The sequence below is a fragment of the Cebus imitator genome, unplaced genomic scaffold (genome assembly GCF_001604975.1).
Source record: "Cebus imitator isolate Cc_AM_T3 unplaced genomic scaffold, Cebus_imitator-1.0 Scaffold54, whole genome shotgun sequence".
NCBI lineage: Eukaryota > Metazoa > Chordata > Mammalia > Primates > Cebidae > Cebus > Cebus imitator.
In genome coordinates this window covers 6991657-7010885 of record NW_016107369.1, presented here as the reverse complement: position 1 = coordinate 7010885, position 19229 = coordinate 6991657, and the positions used below count along the sequence as shown (strand labels likewise).

At 42.2% G+C, this 19229-nt stretch overlaps 1 protein-coding gene across 10 annotated transcripts in view; it reads left to right on the top strand.

Annotated features, from left to right (window-relative positions):
• Positions 1 to 19229, top strand: part of RGS6 (regulator of G protein signaling 6) — a 640379-nt gene that overhangs the window by 249820 nt on the left and 371330 nt on the right. The gene's annotated exons all lie outside the window — the stretch shown is intronic.

Here is a 19229-nt window from a genome sequence, read left to right as displayed (position 1 = left end):
GCACTCCAGCCTGGGTAACAAGAGCGAAACTCCGTCTCAAAAAAAAAAACCAAAAAAACAAAACAAAAAAAAAACTTCATGCTGGGGTTCCTTGTCCGAAAAAAAAAAAAAAAAAAAAAAAAAAAAAATGAGGGTTTTCTTTCCAAAAAAAAAAAAAAAAAAAAAAAAAAAAGTTTACCTGGCAAATTTGCATTCTCCCTATGTATGCTCTCTAAATATTCCCAGTTCCCTCACTTTTTTGCTTTTTTCTTCAATGGCCTCCTTCACTTTTCAGTAGCAGCAAGATTAAGAAGTGAAAACTGCCATTGGTCCTGTGAATGGGTGAGGTCACTGATTTGCACAACCCCTATGAGAGCCAAATTTAAAAAAGATACAGAGCTAAGCATGTAAGTTTTCATCTCTCTTAACTGTTATTTTATTGTCATTTGGCAATGATTTATTTAGGTCAACATTGATTTCTACAGCTTACTTAGACAGCCCAAATGATCAAAAAATATATTTGTTATCACAAGTTGTGAAATTATTTACATATTTACCTATTCATTCATTCATTCTTAGTATACAGAACAGCCCAATCAGGAACAATCTGTCGTACTTATGATAGGTACAGAAAAGCCCTTAAAGATCAGCCTCTCACGTGTTAACAGGAGAGATTTGCTGATTTATGTTTCTCCTATGGATCTGGAGATACAGGGTATTAACTAGATGAATGAGTTCTTTGGTGTGCATTTGTATGTCTCAGGGTGCATGCTGTCTCCAATAATTGCTGTCTGTGTTGGATTGGGCAGAGCCACTATCTTAAAACATTCATCAGAATTCCCTATATTGAGACACTTTAAGAAACCTAGGTCATTTTTGCTTATTGGTTTAAATTGTGCATGGCGCTAAATTATTATTACATGACCAGTATGTCTAAGCCTCACCATTTTCTTTAATTACACACATATCTATGCATACACACACATATACACATATGCTGAAAAGGAAAAAAGGAAAGCTGAAGGTTTTTTCTCGTGCATTGCATGTATACATATGCACTCACACACAAGATGCACATGTACACATGTATAGACGTGCATGAACACACAAATCCCATCAACTTCTTTTTTTCAACCAGTCATTGTAGAGAAGAAGACAACTTTTATTTGCTGCAAAAATTCAAGCAGAAGAACATCATATGCAAGAACTACCAGCCTAGTGGTAGAGGAGAGAGGATTATTTGAAGCTCGTTTTCATCCGTTTATACTAGCAGTAGACCAGCGTTTCTCGACTTGGGGGTGTCCTTAAGGTGTTGAAAAGATTAGGTACCACTGTCATGGAGGTTCTACCAAATTATAACTTTCCTTCACTTCTCACCTAAAATATCTTGAGGGTGATCTTGCTCAGATTTGTTTTAAGGGGTGGGGGAATATTCACCTTCTGAAGTAAAAGGAGAAGGAACAGTTTGTCCTCTGTCTGGCTTCTATGATAAACTTCCTAGCCTGACAGCACAACTTGACTTAGCTTTGTTATCTTTAGTGGTAGAGCACAGGAGTAAGTATTCTGTAAAGTGTGAGTTCAGTTAGCCTGACCTTTCCTATTGAAACCTGGATTATGAATAACTGTTTTATGTGCATTTTATCATTTAACCCTTACAACAACCCCATGAGATAGGTAGTAGTATTATACCATTTTGCAGAGGAGGTAACTGAGACACAGAAATTAAGTAATTTGCCCAGCATCTCTTGGGATTCTAACCCAGGTCTTCTGGCTCCAGAAGCTGAGCTCTTAACCACACTGTTCTCCTGCGGGGTTGATTTGCTTGCCATGCCTTATGGTCATTCCCTAAGGTGTGGCATTTTGTGATTCAGGATCTGGCTAACTCATTTAAATATGGAAGTTTCACAAAGATTTAGGCTGCTCAGGGATACAAAAATGGCTCATTGGCAGGGTGGGGCTTCCAAGGAAATCAATTTCATTCCCTTCCTAATGGGCTGCGCTAGTTTGCAAAAATCAAGAACTGATGATTTAAGATGCATCTGAACTCTTTTAGATTTCCATAGAACCTCACTCAGCAGTCCTTTTGAGATGATGTCATAGTTCTTTTGTGTAATCTAGTAATGCCTTTTAGAGGAGGAAGCCAATGAATTTTACAAATGTTATCTCATCCTTACAGCACCCTTGAGGCTTAGTAAGTGGCATTAGTTACTGTTTGGGGGATTATAAAAATTAGGTTGTGGTTTTTAGTGTTTATTTTTATAGCAATGAGAAGTAGTACACATACACACATGCATACACACTTACATGCATATTTGTAAACATGTGTTATGTATATTATATACACGTAGACATCCTCCCCCCAGCCTTGATATATGTAATTCAGGTGGTATTTTGTTGACTCCCTCCTCATATTTTGCATCCACCACTAATTGTGATGCTTACTGCACTTTAAGATGTTAATCTTTTAGAATATGTGAGAAGTGAGCGATTTGGCATTAGATCTAGCACTATGTCCTCAAGCCCCTTTCACATGCTCACTGGGTTTTTATTAAGTGCCACTGGCATTACAACAGTGACTAAAACAGAGTCACTCCATTTGAGGACCTGAATGTTTAGTTAGGAAGCTAGAGAGAAAACACGTATATCCTCTGTCAAGTGGGGGTAAGTCCTGAGCTACACTGACGTTTCAGCAGAGGACTGCACGAGCTCTCCCAGGCTTTTCTTGCTCTAAAGCAGGAGTTCTGAACCACGGGTGAGTTTGCAGTAACTGGAGATATTTTTCTGCCCTACCTGGGTCAGGGCAGCTGCCGGAATTTCCCATTCGTAGTGATTGGAGGGGATGCTCAGGCCACCTGTAAAGAGGAAAATACCCTCTTAGATTTGTGGGGCCACAGCCTCTTAGGCTGTGCCCAGAACATCCCCTTTCCTGCTGGGGATTTTGCAAAATCTGGGGACATTTTTGGTGGTCATGCCTCAGGGAAGGGCGCTGCTCGCATCTAGCATGGAGACTGTGAGTGCTGCTAACATCCTACAATGTGTGGGGCAGCTGCCCACAACAGAATGACCTGGCTCAGAATGTCAGGAGTGCCAAAGTGGATACATCTCTAGATTTCTTGCCTGGGGTTCAGGCGACTTTCTTAGGTAGGTGTGGAAAGGTAAACTTGACTCCCTTTCGGCATGACCCCTTTTTCTGGCCCATGAGAGCTGGTGCTGTGGCCAGTCACGGTGACAGAACGGTTTTCTGCAGGGCATCCGTGATCACGGCAGGATTGGGATGCCATCTTCATGCTTTGAGTTGCCAAGGACATTCACCAATAAAATGCATGTTTGGAGAGACAGCTGTCGTGACACAACCCATTTTTCCCATGACACATGTTTTTTCAGTTTCTCTCCAATAACCTCGTCTCTTGAATGGGTGAGGGACATTTCCACAAGAGCTGTCTATCTGGGCTTTGGGCCTGTCTCATGAATTTCATTTAAAAATACTCAGTGTCCCTGAGATCTTTGGATCAAAATAACGTAGTGGAACCTTCCTGTCCCCTCTTCTATGTAGGGCTGTGGCGCCAGCAGAAGATGAAAGCTTTATTTCTTTTTCAAAAAGTACTTTATATTTCTTTATTTTGTATCCTCTTGATCATTGATCCTCAGCTGCCAGGATTTCCCATTCAGAGTGATTTGAGAGGATGCCCAGGTCACCTGTGAAGAGGAAAATACTCCCTCGGAATAGGACCACAATCTCTTATGCTGTGCCTGGAACATACTGGCAGACCCCTTTCCTGCTCTGAGTATGGGGTAAGGGGCAAGTAGCCGCATGGTGGTTTCTCCCTGGAAAAGCAGCTTCAGCTCCTTGTGCTCCTGAACCCCTGTGCTTTATGGAGGTGAGACCACATGACATTTATTTATTTATTTTAATTTTATTTATTTATTTTTTTTTGAGACAGAGTCTCACTCTGTTGCCAGGTGCCAGGCTGGAGTGCAGTGGCACAATCTCGGCTCACTGCAACCTCTGCCTCCTGGGTTCAAGCAATTCTCTTGCCTCAGCCTCCCGAGTAGCTGGGACTACAGGTGCACGCCACCACACCCAGCTAATTTTTGTAGTTTTAGTAGAGACGGGGTTTCACCATGTTGGCCAGGATGGTCTCGATCTCTTGACCTCGTGATCCGCCCGCCTCGGCCTCCCAAAGTGCTGAGATTCCAGGCTTGAGCCACTGCGCCCAGCCAGCATTTTTTTTTTTTTTTGAGACAATTTTCCTCTTGTTGCCCAGGTCGGAGTGCAAAGGTACAATCTTGGCTCACCACAACCTCCACCTCCTGGGTTCAAGTGATTCTCCTGCCTCAGCTTCCCAAGTAGCTGGGATTACAGGCATGCACCACTACGCCTGACTAATTTTGTATTTTTAGTAGACATGGGGTTTCCTCCATGTTGATCAGGCTGGTCTCGAACTCCCGACCTCAGATGATCTGCCTGCCTTGGCCCCCAAAGTGCTGGGATTATAGGCACAAGCCCCCGCACCCAGCAACCACATGGGATTTTAAGCAGTCCGATGCTGAACTAAATGCAGTTCTTGGGAGGTGGCTCTGAGCCTCCCAGCCACAAGGCAGGGGAGCTCAAGGATGTTTTAGGAGTAAGCCTGACAAGAGGGTGTCAAAAAATTGTTTATCTTTGACCCTCGCTAGAATATCTCATGTAATTCTCCTCTTGTGGGGTCCTAGAAAGACCACTTCCAATCCCAACATCTAGCTAGCCCTGAAGTGGACCCAGTCAGAGTGCATGAACTGTGATACAAGGCTTATGTCTTGGTTAGTTTTCACTTCCTGCAAGCCAGGAGCCTCCCTAGTTATCCACAGATGGGAAGGGACTTGGTACCAGGATATGACTTCAGGTGACCCACCCACCTGTGGGAGCCAATCAACCATGGAACAGCATGGCTGTCAGTCTGAGGTGGCAGTGATGTTAGGAGGTGGCAGTTTCAGCAGCTGGTAGCCCTCACAGATGCCCTTGCAGAGAATGAACCTATCAAACATTTTCCCTGCTGGCTATAAAATGGAAAAGGATGCAAGACATTGAATTGCTGCATGGGAAGGAAAGCAGTCAGAGGCTCAGGGTTGCCTGAACCTCCAGGTCCCAGACAGGCCTGTTTTCCATGGATTGATTTACCTGTCTTGGAGCCGCTCCACATTGCGGTGGAGGGACTGTGCAGGGTGTCATGCAATGGGCAGTACCTGCAGAACTTCTTGGTTACTGCAATCATTAAAAGTTTTCCTGGCAGTTTTTCTGTTTTGACCAAGAGTTTTTCCTCCAAAAATCATTTTCTCCATTCCCTCAGAACCCTGGATAATTCTCTCCTTCTGTTTTCCATTTGCATTCCAGGTACCTGGAACTCTCCTATTCTGGTTAAGTATTACAGCATAAGAGAGAGGAAGCAAAATAAGACAACAGAGGATACGCCTCAGCATATCCTCTAAAACTCTGTGACTTTTAGAATTTTCAGTTAGTGATACGAATGTCTCATAGCCTGTGTGCCAATAATTAGCTTTTCTTTCCACTGAAGACAAAGCAGCGTGGTCGTAACTATCTATACCGACTTGCTTCCTTCAAGCATGCATTCATCAGACCTTAACGGAGTGTGTGTTACATTCTAGGAATGGGGCTGGGCTGACCTCTGGGAAATGCCAAGATGAAATGACACATTCCTCCTCTCAAGTTAAGTTTGTGTGGTATGAAGAAGGTCATTCATTGGCTTAGGAGATTGTAATCTCTCCTGGAACACAGTGGTTTAGGATGAAACAAAGTAGTGCACAAATGAGCGCTCTCATCAGTGAGACTACATTAGAGGTTCCTCAAAGGTGGGGCCTGTGCTGAGTGTCACGAGACTCCTAGGATCAGCACGGTGCCTGGCGGCTGGTATGTACTTCCTACGTATCAGCTGAAATGCTGGAGCAGACTGGCAAGTGGGGAGAGGAAAGGAAGGGAAGGAGAGAGGGAAAGGGGCTAAGGAAACTCACCCAGAATATGGGCAGTGCTGGTCTCCCACTCTCTGCCCATGTGGCTTGGGTGAATGAGCCTGTCTCTTGATGCTGTCAGCTATCATTAAGAGGTGCCCTTCCTTGCTCCCCTAGTTCACCACCAGGCTTCTCTTCATCTCAGAGCTTATTGGAAGGACATGGAATCCTCTGGAGGGAGCTCTCCATTGAAAACAGACAATGAATTCCAAGTGGCAAATCTCATAGGTGGCCCTGAGTCCCTGTGTAGATTTTTCCAGGCCACCCCTTAGTTAGAGTAAGGCAAAATTTGTTCTGGAGTTTCATAACAGTGACATAAGTCCATTGTTTTGAAGCAGTTTTTTGGGGAGGGGGGAAAGCATGAGTTTTGGAGAACTATGTTTGTGGAACCCAAGAAAGTGATCCATCGTCCCTCTTCCCACCCCCCATGGGGAGAGATGATGTGGGGCATACTTCCCCACGTGCTTTGGGGGTCTCTAAGGAAGGGGAGGATGGGATTTTGCTCCTTGAGTTTGGTGAGGGTAGGACCTGCAGACCTGCTCTGGTGCCTTCAGAGCAAGGGGAAAACACCACAGAAACAGATACCACCAAAAGAGATGAGGATTTCAGATGGCATGCAGAGCCTGGTGAGGGCACAGCTGTGCACCGCTGTGCTGTGCCATTTCCTCTGATGTCTCTTTGCCCACATACAGAAGAAACTCACCTTTCAGAGAGCCGAGAGCAAGCTTGATGTCTTCTGGGGGTCCAGAAGGCTTGGAAGTGAGGGAGTAAGGTGGGAAAGAGTGAACTTAGGTCTGTGAACAGTGATGAGTTGATGAAAATACTTGAATCTGCCTGAATAGAAAGATTATTTTAATCCAGGAGAGACTGATTTTAAACAGGAAGAGGCTGAAAACATAAAGTCCACTAATCTTATCTGTCTCCACGAACTTTTACACATACACAACATGTGCACAGACACACTCACCCATGTAAAGTTCACTTAGGTCAAGATACAGGTGATCCCACCACCCCAGAAGGATCTCTTGTGCCCCTTTCCAATTTCTCCCCAAGTTAATTATTATTCTGACTTCTGTCACCATCAACCAATTTTGCCTATTCTTTAACTTAACACAAACGAAATATCATATGTATTTGTTTTTTGCATCTGACCTTCTCCTCCTCAGTGTAACATTTATGAAATTGATCCCAGATTTTGCATGTAGCAGTTATTTAATTTTTCAGGCTGTGTATAATTCCACAGCATGAATAAACCACAATTTGTTTATCCATCTGCCTGTTGATGGAAATTTGAGTTGTTCCTAGTTTTTGTTTTTTTTCAAATGAAACTGCTGTGAACATCTTGTGCATGTCTGTTGGTGGACATAGACACCCATGTCTCTCAGTTGGATATCTAAGATTTGAACTGTAGATTCCATAGGGCACATATAGGTAAGCCTATTTGTACTTGATTTGTTCTAGTCTTCTGCCCACGACAAAGGTAGTAAACAGGGTGTCTGAGAGCAGAGAGGCTGAAAATGCTCTCTTGTGAGCAGGGTAAGTAGATGGCTTGTGCCAGGGCAGAAAGACAAGATGCTGGAGAAATCCCGGGGGAAGTGTGTTGTGAATCCAACCAGAGAATAGGGAAGACTCATTAATAACTGTTTGCTACATGTAGGTCCATTATTAAATCTTTTTAATAATGATTAAAAAGACCCAAGTAAAGGGGTAGAGAGGTAGACTGAAGAAATGGAAAGATTGTCGGTCAGCTTTCTAGTTTTGTCCTCTAGCACAATATAAAATAATTGGCTGTGGGTATATTACAGGATCCCTTAGGCTGTGCAGAGAAATTCCTAAATGGCCTCTGAGCTTTCATCATCTCATAATTGCATCAATAATGGCTTAGTTGTGAATGACCAATTCTAGTAATAAGAGAAAATCACGTGGAGATTACTCAGAAAAGCCCAGTTACCTCATGCTGTTATCTTAACATCCGCAACTGCACATCAAGAGATTATGAAAATGTGTTCTTAGGGTTTTCGTTTGACCAGTCTAGCCATGTACCATTGGTCCTTCAAGGGTAGTGGTTGAGCCTCTTTTCTCCACCCCCCCCCAACTGTTGGCTCCCCACCAGACAGCCTTCTCCCATAGGTGCTAGTCTGTTTCCTCCCTGATTCACATTCCTGCAGCCAATGCATCCGCTGGTCTACTGGCTGTTCTTTCTCATTCACTGAAAACCACATCTCAGGATAGACACAGGTTGATAGAACTCAATCTCAATCTTGATCTCTCTCTTTCTCTCACCCCCTTTCCATCTCCCCCCCTCTCCCTTTCTCTCTCTCCCCATCCCTTCCTCCCTTTTTCTCTCTTTCTCCTCCCTCCCTCCCTTCCTCTTTTTTCTTTTCTTTTCCTTTTCTTTTCTTTCTCAAATTAACTCCAGTTACAGTCACTGCAGCCAGCATCACGTACACTAAGCTGTCTCTGATACTCTTCCTGAATTGCCTAAGGCCATGGCCACCCAGCTCCTGCCCTACTGGATGGAACCCACCCTTGCGATATCTCAGAGTGCTCCCTCCAACCAAAGAAACCAGCCTCCTGCAGGAGGGATACTCCTTCCCCCCTCAGACAATCCTGGTCCTGGCATATTAGCAGAGGCCAGTCATTCCTGACCTCCTCCTATTCTGAGAAGTTCTAGAACTCCTTGAGTTCCAGTTTGCTCTTTCAAGAGGTATACCAAAATATCTTTACAACTTGGGTTTATTATTTGCTGAAGTTTAGCTATTTTAATAAAGAATTATACTTGTGACAAAGTCAGGGCAAGGTCAGTTTGTCTTTCTATTCTTGGTTCTTAGTTATCTGGTATATACAAAATGTTTCATGAAAATTCTTCATATTGAAGAAAGGGAAGGGTTTTGCCAAAAGCCCTACTCAAGGCTGGGAGGTGCTGATGCATTACTGCCACCTAGTGACAGCCTACCTAAATTGCAGGGTGGTGGACTATAAAAAACAGAATGCTAGTAGTGAACATCTCAGGTAATACCACATAACTTTTTAAAAGGGAAAGGTCTTCCTAATTTCTATAAATAGTTTAAACTTTCAGATTTAGAATAGTTCTACACCTTGTGGCAGTGCCCTCAAAGATCCAGAAAGAACTGATGTTATCTGATCTTGAGAAAGTCCCCGTTTGGGTTAGTTAATATCTGTACTTACGGTTTCTAGACATTCATGCACCACCTTTGGTCGTGTGAGATCCAGCACATATTTCTGACCTGGTGAAAACTATCAGTCATAAAAATTACCAGAAAATCATACAACAGAAATCTGGCCAAATGCTTTCTCTGGAAAAATAAGAAGCTGCTTCGAAAAGTGAAAATGGACCAGTGAGCCCCAGCATTGGAACAAATTATTCCAAAAATTGTGAGCAAAAATCTTTTTCTCTATTATGCAAGTTAATCTCCTTTACCCCTTTTCTGTGGCTGAAATGCATGCCTAAACTGCATATGAGTGCCAGCCCCAGATGTGATAGGGCGTGCTGGGATTCCTAAAATTCAGCGGGCTTGGTTGAAGAGGGCTATCAGGCGACATTTTATGTCTCGAAAATGTCTAGCCAGTCACCCTGAGCTGGTAAGCATTGCTGAGTTTATGATAGTGCCTGGCACATGGTAGGTCCAGTGTTTATTAAACTAACAGATATTCCCAACAGTCGTGGGCAGCAGTGCTGCTAATTAACAGTAACATAGCCCCATGACAGGGACAGGAAAGAGGAGCCTTCTGTGAGTCCCTACTATGTGCAAAGCATGACTCCAGTCACTAAAGAAGCAGAGAATACTCAGCCAAATATTTGCACTGACTCCTGCCAACAACAATTTTGTGTGACTGGGGTGTTCCCTTCTCCACCCCCCACCCCCATCCCACACCCCCCGTACTGTTAACTTCGTATTTGAAGGGGGCTATACTTTTAGGTTATTTGTGAATTGAGTCAGCTCATGTAACAGTGATTCTCAAAGTGTGGTTCCCAAACCAGTAGGTGGGCATCACCCGGGAACTGGTTAGAAATGCAGATTATTGGGTCCCACCCCAGACCTGCTGAATTGAAAATCCTGGAGGTGGGTCTATCCATCAGTGTTATAGTAAGCCTACCAGATGATTCTAATGCACATTAAAATTCAAAAACCACTGTTGTATAAGGATTACAACAAGTCCAGCAGCACTGTCGGAAGAACAACTCGTTATTCTGATGGGTCCTGTGCTTTCTGTTGGGGTTCTCCTACAGAGCCTCTCTAGTGATAGTTGGGTGTTTAGGATTAGAGGTGGAAAACTAATGGGAGTTTAAAAAGGAAGTTTGGACTTTTACTGCTGGGAGAATCACAAGTCAAGTTTATTTATCCTCCATTATTTGTATGGTGGCCACAACTGCCACAGCCTGCTGTGATCTGTTGAAATGTCAGTGTATCACATCTCAACTTACATCTGAGCTGGTATTTTGGGTGTAGTCTTTGGCCAACCGATGTATCCCCAAGCATATGAAATCTTAGCAACCAGAGTTCTTGAGTTGGACTAGACAAAGGCACTTCTCCAGATAGCAGCTGTTGTCGGAATTGAATATAAGAGATGCTCAATCAATGTTTGTGTCATTGAATAGAATGGGAAATGAATGGCTCACTCCAAACTTTGTAAAAGACAGTTTAAGGCAACTTTGATCTTAACCTTTATGATACATGGCTTCTTGTACGTCCCTTGAGAAAATCTGTCTCAGGTTATCATCGACTCAATTGGCTGTCATGGGAAATTCTGTCTCAGTGATGCTTCACATCTACTTAGCTGAGGTTTATTTTGGTTCATTATCAATTTCAAAAATGGAAAATTCACCCCACATATTTTAAGTAGCCAAGATAGCCAGAGTGCATGTTGTGGTTTGAATGTGTTCCCAGAAGTTTTTGTGTTGGGAACTTGGTTGCCATTGCAGTAGAATTGAGAGGTGGGGCCCTTGGGAGGTGACTGGACTAATGCTGTTATCATGGGAGTGAGTTTGCTATCTTGGGAGTGAGGTGCCGGTAAAAGGGTAAATTTGGCTGCCATTTCCTCTTGTTTCATGTGCTTGCTTCCACCTTCCCTCTTCCACCATGGGAGGATCCTCTCTAGATGCCCATGCCATGCTCTTGGACTTCCCAGCCTCCAGAACTGTGAGAAATAAATCTCTTTTCTTTATAAATTACTGACTATTCTATTATAGCAGCACAGACTAACACAGTGTAAGAAAGCACCTATGTTATAACCTTCTGCCTCTATTTGTATTCAGGGTTTTCTCTTAATTCTGGGAAGTTTGGGCAGGGAGGGAATGGAAACTTATAATAAGACATCCCTTCAGTGTCTCTACAGCATGCTTTAATTAAAGAACTTTGCTTTATTTGTCCCCATTTAATTATAATTTACATCAGAGAAAGCCACTGTTAAAATTTTTTGGCTAGTTCAGTGTAAGCAGTGGGATTTTCCATCCCTTGACCTTCATGACTCAGTAAGGAGCAGAAAAAATAATTTTCTTTGCTGGGTGATTATTATGCCACAGGGACAAGTCATATTTTAATACCTGATAGTTTGACTCAAGCTCTCATAATTGCTGTGCAGACAGTGTTCAAAGCCAAAGTCTTCCTGACCATAAGGAGCTGACCAGACATTCATTTTTTGCCATCATTCACAGCTCTGCAAGAGAGAAAATTGCTGTTACTTAAATATATTACCTTTGAAGAATAAAAATCTGGATTGACATTGCTGGTATTTGAGCCTCCAGGTGTAGGGAGAACCCACAGATGCCATGGAATGTGGCTTAGCAGGACTAAACTGATTCCTTTAGCATAATGTGCTGTATACTGATTTGCACTGTGTGGAGTAAAATCTCTTCAACCATATTTGATACATCGATATTTTCTTTAAAACACCTATACCTTGATGATACGGTAAAATACTTAGGTTCTCTATAACCTTGAATACTAGGAAACTGTTTCTTTGTCTTTCTAATAACATGAGGGATTTTTTGTTTTTGTTTTTGTTTTTTAACCGGCATTTGGGTGACTTCTGTGTGTTTAACAGAGTCAGAGTAGCTTACATTAAAATTAACTAGTTACCAAAAATTTGTCCTTCTTATACAAATATGCAATGACAACAGAACGATTATCAGTAATAAATGTATGCCTACTTGCAGATTACGAAGTGACTGATTTACCACGAGAAAAGGACAGAAAAATTACATAGATTTGTTGCTGTCCACTCCTTGTTTTACATTTTGATTCTGTGTGGATTTTCACCACGATTCAGTCATGAAAACTATTCTTTTCATAATGAAATCAGGTGTGAGGTTTTTTTCTCATTCTTTTCTTTAGAGAATGTATAGCTTATATTTTCTATTAATTCCAACAAAACAAATTTTAAAATGCTAGGTTGCAGTCCTTAGCGCAGCCCAGTAGCACTGTGGCTTTTTAATTCCCTGAGAGAGAGAGGGTGGACAGAGCATTCTGGGAAACTGCTGACAGTAACATCTGTCTATCCTGAAAGTCAAGTGGAAACTTGGTTCACATGAGAGAAAATTAAAATAGGATGTTTTTAAAGAAACTAGGAAAAAGTCAGAGAAGTGCTCATACTATTTTAGATGAGATCAGCCGCAAGTTTGTAGGATGTAAGAGGGAAAATCCATTGTGGGATAATGTGCCAATGACTGTTTTTGGTTAAAGGTTTGAATGGGCAAGATTTAGCAGAACTTTATAAACTGTGTTTGAAGCGCTTTGGAAAAACGTAGTGGTGTTGTCATTGATGACTTTTTTATTCATACTCTCTGTTGTTCGGGTTATATGTGACTGAAAGAAAGAATGATGCAGTTTCAGTGCTTCCATGACCCAGCCTGGGCCAGCATCATCTTCAGCCACATGGTAAGGACCCGGAAACATTTGACAGAGACCACATGAAACCAGACACTTATGCAGATGTGATTTTTGAAATACATTCTTCCTGGCTTTCAGATGTGCTATTAATTACGAGTTTAAAAACCCTTTTTTGTTTGATCTGATAAGGTAGGCTTACCTTATGTCACCTAAAAATGAGGTCAAGCCAAGCACCACAAACTATAAAGTATTCAATGGCTGCTCTCCATTTCTACTGGGAAAGAGGCCGTCTGGCTTAGGTAATTGCATTGTAATGCTCAAAACTGGCTGAATTGCTTCTGTCACTGCAAATCTCTCTTCTGTCTTTTACATTCACAATCATACATCTCTCCTGTGTGTAGATCCAAGACCCAGTGTAGCCTCTTGTATAATTTGTAGGATTAATAGACTCTGGGTCTGGGCTAGGACTTATATTGTAGGCCTATAAATTATCATAATAACATAGGTAAAATTGCAGGTAGAGTTTTGTATCTGTCTGGTTCTGCAGTGGTTTGATCAGTCACTCACTGAGAACAATTATTAATCTTCAACTCCAAGGCAGGACACACAGTTTCAATTGGTACATAAATAGTACATAAATTTACAACACAGAGCGGGGGACAATGTTGTTAACAGGACGTGAATAATACGCTAAACGTGGAAGCTGGAAAGGGGACGTTCAGCAAGTGGAAAAAAAGATATTGCATAATGTTTAAAAACAGAGAAGAAAATAAATACCAGAGCAAGCATGCTGATATCTTAAATTAGGTGCAAGGAATTCTTTTTCCTTCTGTGCCTCAGAGCTGCCTCTGTGTGACCATATGTGTCTTGACGGGGAAGGAGTATAGAAATCGTAGGGAATGGTGATTCTTCATCTTGCAGGATGTAGTTGCTTGTGTTGGCTCAACTCAGGGTAAATATTCTGGACGCTTGATGCATGAAATTCTAATAGTATGCCGTTTAGGAGATTGTTTACCAGCAGTCTCCATATTCAAAGTTTTTCTTGCGGGTTTGAACCTCCTGTAGTTTCTGTAATATTGAATTCAAAGGTTTGCTTTTGATTGGACTTAACTAATTAAAAGCAGATATATTGTCCCTACATTTTGCCTCTACTTAGCCCAATTGCACACACCCTTTGAGGCTTTTTCCCAGATGGTATTTCTCCTTCATGAAGCTCCTTACAGGCAGAAACTGGACCTCGTTCATCTTTATATCTTTCACAGTGCTCTCACCAATATTTATTCAATAAATAAGTGACATAATTTATACAGTCTGGGAGGCTTACAAATACCTTCTTTAAGCTATTAGTAAAGCAGTAAAAGTACTGGTATGCAGTGATTTCTTGTTCATATAACAGGAGCATTTTACACACACATACACACACACACACACACACACACACACACACACACACACACACTGAGAGAGGGAGAGAGGAGAGGGGAGAGGCCCAACCCAACAAACCACTTGAAGGAAACCATGAAAATGGTATCTTTGTTGAGAGTTACTGAGTTTATAGTTAATTTACGCTTTCCCTGGAATGTATATTATACTCGTTATGTACAAGTAAACTATGCCTGTTTTTATACCTATCATAGATATTCTAGATCTTAAAATGTTCTGTTTGAAACAAAAGGCAGCAGGAGGACTTGGGCATGTTCTTGTGTAGTTATTCTTGGGTCTCTTGTGGAGTAGATGCCAAAAAGCTTAATTTGCCTTTCTGTCACTTGGCAAAGTTTATTATTTGCTTAAGCACAAGAAGACAAATGTTTTTATCCTACTGGCAAAAAGTATTGTTTGCACAAATGTAAAATTCTATCAAATGTGTTTATATGTATTGTATCAGTCAGGGTTCTTTAGAGGGACAGGACGAATAGGGTAGATATACATATGAAAGGGAGTTTATTAAGGAGTATTAACTCACACAATCACAAGGTGAGGTCCCACAATAGGCTGTCTTCAAGCTGAGGAGCAAGGAAGCCAGTCTGAGTCCCAAAACCTCAAAAGTAGGGAAGCCAGCCCTGCAGCCTTCAGTCTGTGGCTGAAGGCCTGAGATTCCCTGGCAAACCACTGGTATAGGTCCAAGAGTCCAAAAGCTGAAGAACCTGGAGTCTGATGTTCGAGGGCAGGAAGCATAGGCCAGAAGACTCAGCAAGTCTAGTCCTTCCACGTTCTTCTCCCTGCTTTATTCTAGCCACGCTGGCAGCTGATTAGATGGTGCCCACCCAGATTGAGGGTGGGTCCGCGTCTCCCAGCCTACTGACTCCAATGTTAATCTCCTTTGGCAGCACCCTCACAGACACACCCAAGAACAACACTTTGCATCCTCCAATCCAATCAAGGTGTGACACTCGGTGTTAACCATTTCATATATATTTCTAGCTGAGTGTTTCTGTAAATGACATGCTTTATTATGTGACAAGTCAAATCCTACCAAAATGCCCTCAGAGAAAACTCTTGATGATAGTAATGATTATATCCAAGTCTTCTCAATAACAAATTTATTTCAATCAATGTTTAATATCCCAAAATAACAGTATGACAAATGAAGGCTAGAATGTGGTGAACTAGTGTGGAGTGTGAGTTATTTGGATGGATTGCAAAGTAGATGTAGCTGATTCCCACAGATGAACTTACAGTAATTATAAATAATAAAAAATTATCAGCCATGTGCTGTGGCTCACGCCTGTAATCCTAGCACTTTGGGAGGCTGAGGTGAGTGGATTACTTGAGCCCCAGAAGTTCAAAACCAGCCTGGGCAACATGGGGAGACCCTGCCTCTACAAAAAATTAAAAACATAGCCAGGTATGGTGGCATGGACTTGTATGTAGTCCCAGCCACTCAGAAGGTTTAGGTGTGAGGATTGCCTGAGCCCCAGGAGGTCAAGGCTACAGTGAGCTCATGCCATTGTACTTTAGCCTGGGTGATAAAGACCCTGTCTCAAAAAAAATTATAATTCATACATAATTTGTTTTACACATCAACCACTTTCCTAACAAGTCATTGGTCCTCAGAATAATCCTGTGAGTATTATTCTCTTCTATGTAAAGGAGGAACTGAGTAAGAGGTGAGTGGCATTTCCATATTTAGGCAGCTGATATGGAGGGCGTTGAAGATTGGCGTCCAGTGCCTTTGACTCCAAAGCCTATGACTGGAGATGTCTGCCAAGGCAAAACTGCCCTTACCAAAGCAGATTTTATCAGCTGATCCCATTTCTCTCTCACTAAACCAGGTGGAGTCGACGAATCCTTGTCAATGTAGACAAAATCTATCTGCTATCCTGACCTGTGTTATTTCTAAGTGTATTTTGCTGGGCATTAATGCAGATGGAACACAGCCGAGTTTGCGTTAAGTGCTGCGTAGTGTATCACCAAGCACCTTAACACGAGCCTGCAAACTGCCCTTGAAGGAAGCAACTTGTAGCATCCAAGGGTTTGATGTGCTTCTCTGGGAAGTTTGTTTTGCCTCCTTTGGGAGGGGAGAGGTTTTCTGCTAAGCATCTACTTCCTTTATTTCTTACTGCACAAGAACTTTGGTCTAATTGGCCAACTTTGAGTGTGCCAAGGTGACCTATTTCTGTCTGGGATAATAAAAACATTCCAGATGACTGACGCCTTTTACTGGGGATGATCTGACCTGATTCTAACCCTCCTGTTCTGCCTGCCAAGGAAGATGATTACTACCGGCCTTAGTACTGACCTGTTTTTACTTTATCTACATTGTTTTTCCATTTTCTTGCAAAAATAGCAGGCCGTCCAAGTGCCTAGCTACTGTGGCAATAAGTGCTGTTTAAATAGATGCCAAATACACGTGTCCCCACTTAAATGAGTCAGTGGAAGCAGTTGTGGGATCTGATTGCAGAAATGCATGGGAATAATGTCTGTCTCTGGAGCAACAGAACTTCTTTTGAGCCCTTGAGAGGACCGCGCTCAGCTGCAGAAAGGCTGATGTTAGGATCACACACCCTCAGGTGAAAGGGTCAGTTTCTCCCTGAATGGAAAGTGTCAAAACAATGGCCATTTAGACTTTCTGCTTTGTAACTAGAGCAAATGCCTCAAGAAAGAGAGAATGAACAGGAAAGCCCTCAAAAGCTCAAAAGGGCTTACAAAATGTAAAGCCATTATTGTTGGTTATTCATATATCTAGATTATTCAAATAGATGCATTTTTTAAAATCTACAGTTAACATCAAGAAACTTGAGCCCCAGTAAATGAGCACTGCCTTATAGAATACTGCTGAATATGTCTTGAATACATTGAGAAAGTACACAGCTGTGTATAACCACACATGCAAAATGCTATTGGCACAAAGATGACATTTTTTTCAAAGATGTCTCTGTCATCGTGTTGATTCTGTCCCTCCACAAAGCTGAGGGGTCACAGGTGGTCCGTTAGTAGCAGCTGGTTGTTAGCTTTGCCGTAAGAAGATGGCATGCTGCCTTAGGTTAGATGCCTTCAGGGTTGGCAGTGGACTTGAGTGTCTACATGTACACAGAGATTTGCAGTCTTTTATTTCCATTTTGACAGTAGGCAGAGAAGCAGCGGGCAGGCTTGAAATTTCAGTCTAATATCCATCCCACATGAAGGAGGACACCCTGATTTTAAACACCCACTAAGATTTCCTTGAAAGGAAAAAAGAGCCAAACAAATCTCCTCTGGCTCCAGCTCTTCTCTCCTCCCCTCCCTCCCTTCAGCCCCCAATTCTCTTTCTTCTCCTTTCTTCAGAATATGTGAAATGGAGGAGATAATAATACAGTCAATCTTCATTATTCACAGAGTCCGTATTTGTGAATTCGCTGCTTGCTAAAATGTATTCGTATGGGAAAATCAATGCTCATGGTGCTTTTGTGGTTATTTCCAGACGTGTGAAACAATGAAAAATTTGAGTTGTTCCCCATCCACGTTTCTAGTTGAAGTTAAACCAGGTGACAGCTCTTTTTGTTTCAGCCTTCATACTGTAAACAGGTGTCCTTTTTGTGGTCGGCGTAGTGCCACATTTGAAGACATTTTTCTGCTTTTTTTGGTGATTTTACTGTTTGAAATGGCCCAAGGATAGTGCCAACCTACTGTCTAGATTTCCTAAGGGCAAGAAGGCCGTGATGTGCCTTGAGAGGAAATCGGAGCGTTGGACAAGCTTCGTCCAGGCACAAGTTGTGGTGCTGCTGCTGTGGGCCCAGTGCTAGCGGAGCAACAATATGTATGACCTAAACTGTCTTTCAGCAGAACACCTCAGTGCACCTCTGGAAGAAAAGGGGTTCCCAGGTTGGCTGGGAAAGGGGGATAAAGAAATTCCTTGGGCATGGGTTCTCTGGGAGAGTTTGGTGAAGAAATTGAGGGTTTGAAGAGGAAGAATATTTGCAGGGGGTGAGAGAACTAAAGAGGAACAGGCAAGGGCATTTTATGTAAAACAAAGTTAGATATTTATCAGTTGATGAAAGTGTTGTGGCCAGAGGCTCACAGGCACCTAAGCCTGTATCTCTGTCCCAGGAGCAGTGCTTCAGTGTCTGCTAAGACTTCATGGAACGGAACCACCACGAGTCATGAGAACAGACTCCACCCACCTATTGGAGTTGATGTGAAAGTCTCGTGAGATAATGCCCATAAAATGCACGATGCCTGATGGTGTGCCCCGTAGTTGCTGACTATAGCAATTGTCGTTGTCATCATCATCATCGCCAATTAAAATGTGAGAAAAAATTATCCATCATCCCACTATTGTATCTCAACAACTGTCTTTGTTTTGGGTATTTCCTTCAGTCATTGCTTCGTTGCATTCACATTTTTATGTAACTGAATTAAAATGCATACAATTTTGGATATTTCTTTGCCTACCATTATGTCATGTTCGCAGCCTTCCTTTCTGTGGTCTTCTTGACTGAAAGTAGTAAAAACTTTCTTCCTGGGCTGATGTAAGAGCAGCTGTCTTCAAGTGTAATGATGACTTAATCACTCACGACACCAATATGCCTGAAAATTCTGTGATTAATTGTAAAAAAAAAAAAAAAAGAACTCGCTCTGAGCAAGAGAGAGAAAACGCTTACGGAGCAGAGAAGTGTATTATGTGATCTTCTCTCCAGAGGAAAATGGGATGTTTAAAGTTAGAGGGTTTGGGTCATTATTCAATAGAACAAGGTGCTTGAGGGATTACACAGGAAATGTAACTCTAATCTTTGTGAGAGTGATGGTGTAACACAGGTGTTAGCAAACATTTTCTGTAAAGGCTCAGATAGTAAATGTGTTAGACTTTGTGGGCCATATGATCTCTGTGGCAGCCACTCAACTCTGCCATTGTAGCCAAAACTATGTGTAATATTAATGAATAATATTAAACAATTGAGTGGCTGTGCTCCTATAAAA